Here is a 3,662-nt window from a genome sequence, read left to right as displayed (position 1 = left end):
GTTGGATGCAAGGGTGTGGAGAGGGTGGGGGAATGGAGTCTCGGACCATCACTTAGTGATGGCCAAGGTAGAGCTGCAAAGAAAGTGGTTGAGGAGGCGAAGGGGAAGACAGGAGGAAACAGCTCCTGTGAGAAGAGTGGAGAAATTGCAAGATAGTGAGAAGAGGACAGAGTATAAGAGCATAGTGGAAGAAAGATTGGGAAGGTATGAGCTAGAGCAGATGGAAGGGTGGAAGACGTATGTAAGATATTCACGGAAGAGATAAGCGCAGCGTGTGAGGTGGTTTGTGGAGTGAGGAGGAGATGCAAGGGTGTGCAAGGGACAGCATGGTGGAATGATGAGGTGAAACGAGCTGTGGAACAAAAGAATAAGGCATATGGTGAATGGTTGGCGAGTAGAGGTAGGGGAGAAGATGAGAGAGAGAAGAGAGAGGTATATGTGAGCAGGAGAAGGGAGGTTAAGAGACTGGTGAAGGAGAGTAAGAAGAAAGTGGATGAAGAGTTTGGGAGGAATCTGAGTGTGAAATGGAGGGAGAGTAAGAAATTGTTTTGGAAGGAGGTAAAGAAAGTAAGGATGTGTGAAAGGGGAAATAGTAGGGGAGTGAAAGATAGGAATAATAGATTGTTGGTAGAGAAGAGAGAGAAATTGAGGAGATGGAAGGAGCACTTTGAGGATTTGTTGAATGTAGAGAGTGAGAGCAGTGTGAGTATAAGTGGTTGGGGAATGGCTGGGAGAAGAAGAGATGAGAGGAGGGAGGAAGAGATCAGTAGGTCGGAAGTAGTGGAAGCGATGAAGAAGATTAAGCTGGGAAAGGCCCCAGGAATTGATGGAGTATGTGGTGAAATGCTTAGGTATGGGGGTGAGATTGTTGTGGAGTGGATATGGAAGTTGTGTAGATTGGCTTGGGAAGAGGGAAGGGTTCCAGAGGACTGGAAATCAGGTATAATTGTTCCTCTGTACAAAGGAAAAGGGGAGAGAGAAGTATGTGGTAACCATAGGGGTATTTGCCTTCTTAGTGTGACTGGTAAAATATATGGTAGAATACTCATTGATAGGGTTAGGCATATGACAGAGGAGCTAGTTGGAGAAGAACAAGGGGATTTAGGAAGGGAAAAGGGTGTGTAGATCAGATATTTGTTCTAAGATGTTTAGTGGAGAAGTATCTAGAGAAGGGAAGGAAAGTGTACGCTGCCTTCATGGACTTGGAGAAAGCTTATGACAGAATAGATAGGAAAGGTATGTGGAAGGTATTAAGAATATATGGAGTGGAGGGGAAATTGTTGAGTGCTGTGAAGAGTATGTACGAGGGAGCTAGGGCTACGGTGCGAGTGGATGGTGAGCTGAGTGAGTTCTTTGATCTCAATGTGGGACTGAAACGGGTGTGTAATGTCTCCATGGCTGTTTAATATATATATGGATGGGGTCGTAAAGGAGGTACAAGGTAGGGCAGTGGATGTGGGGGTGGCCCTAACGAATGAGGGTGAGATTTGGAAGCTTCCGGTGTTGCTGTTTGCTGATGATACAGTATTGTTGAGTGAAGATGAATGGGAGTTGCAAGGTTTGGTGAATGAATTTGGGACAGTGTGTAGGAGGAGGAAGCTGAAAGTTAATGTAAACAAAAGTAAAGTTATGGTGTTTGAGAGGAATGAAGTCACAGAGTGTGCAGTGAGGTTGGATGGTGAGGATATGGAGAATGTGAGTGCATTCAAGTACTTGGGTAGTGTGATGAGTAAGGATGGAACTTTGGGGGATGAAGTGCGTGAAAGGGTACAGCAGGGAAGGAAGGTTGTAGGCATGCTGAAAGCAGTGATGAGAAATAGGGAAGTGAGTATGGAAGTTAAGAAGTCTCTGCATGATGGTATTGTGATCCCTACCCTGACGTATGGAAGCGAGGCGTGGACCTTGCAAGAGGGGAACAAGTCAAGAGTGAGAGCAGTGGAAATGAGTTACTTGAGAGGAGCATGTGGAGTGACATGGAGGGACAGGTTGACGAATGAAGAAGTGAAGGAACGTTGTGGGGTAGATGTGGATGTGGTTGAAAAGATTAGGAGAAATACACTGAGGTGGTTTGGACATGTGGAGAGGATGGAGAGTGAAAGACTGACTAAGAGGGTGTATGTGGGTGAGGTGGAGGGAGGGAGAGGGAGGGGTAGACCGAGGATGAGGTGGAGGGATGGAGTTGAGAGGTATATGAGGGAGGGGGGGGTGAGTTGGGGGGAGGGGAGTCAAATGGTGGGTGACAGAGTGACTTGGAGGCGTTTTGTCTGCGGCCACCCTTTGCGGGATTAGGGCGTCGGGCTATAGATAGATAGATAGACTCTTGACTTGTGTCCTTCCAGCAAGGTCCAATCTTCACATCCATACGTTACAGTTGGTATCACAGTACCATCATGCAGTGGCTTTTTTACTTCCGTGTTCACTTCCCTGTTTCATATCGCAATTTTCAAAGAACCAGCAACCTTTCTTCCATGCTGTAGCCTCTCAAACACTTATCCTCCAAACTTCCATCCTTACTCATCACACAACCCAAGTACGTAAATGCACTCACATTATCCATTTCCTCATCATCCAACCTCACTGTACATTCAGTGACTTCATTTCTCTTGAAGACCATAACTTTACCCTTCCTTACATTCACTTTTAGATTCCGTTTCTTACACACTCTCACAAACTCACTTACCAAGCCCTGCAGTTCCCCTTCATGTTCACCTGACAATACAGTATCATCTGCAAACAACAGTCCAGTACGCTGCTCTCTCTCATTGGGGCCACTCCAACATTCACTGCTCTACCTTGTATCTCTTTTATAACCCCATCCATATACTGTTTCAGCAACCATGGAAACATGACACATCCCTGTTTCAATCCAACATTCAGGTAGAAAACTTCACTCAGTCCACCATCCACATCCACTGCAGCCTTAGCACCCTCATTCATACTTTTCACCGCATTCAGCAACTTCTCATTTACTCCATATTTTCTTAATATTTTCCACATTCCTTGTCTATCCACTCTGTCATATGTTTTCTCCAAATCCATGAAGGCCGCACACAACTTCTTTCCCTTCTCTAGAAATATTTGATCCACACAACCTCTTCCCTTCCTAAAACTTCCATGTTCTCCAGTTAATTCCTCTGTTACTTCCCAAACTCTGTCAGTATCCTACCATATACTTTTCCTATTACACTAAGAAGACAAATGTCCCTATGATTGCCATACATTTCTTTTTCCCCTTTTCCTTTGTGCAGGGGAATAATTATACTTGACTTCCGTTGATAGTGATGGGCCCTAACGTTGCCTAAAACTAACTTATTTCCTAGAAAATGTTCAAAAAGCTAACTTAAAGCATCATTATCTGTGTGGCCATGCGGAAGACATTAGAGAGGGCAAATAGACATAAGAACATAAGAAGAGAGGATAACTGCAGTAGGCCGGTTGGCCCATGCTAGGCAGCTCCTAGAAGAGTAACTGACTACTAGAATGAGATAAGGATAGCAAAGAAGAAGGCTCTCCCCCGCCCTCCAAACCCTCCAGCCGAAGCCGGCAGGAAAAAGTCAGAAAGAACACCGCGCAGTATAGAAAAACTGGCGTGGACATTTTACAGGAGAGTGTGAAAGGAGAATAGAGACTGTCATAGTGTAACCTTAAAAGGAAAAATTATG

The sequence above is a fragment of the Coenobita brevimanus genome, chromosome 54, assembly GCF_032717465.1.
Source record: "Coenobita brevimanus isolate Jiangsu-jjx chromosome 54, ASM3271746v2, whole genome shotgun sequence".
Classification (NCBI taxonomy): Eukaryota; Metazoa; Arthropoda; class Malacostraca; order Decapoda; family Coenobitidae; genus Coenobita; species Coenobita brevimanus.
This window is presented reverse-complemented; position numbering follows the sequence as displayed.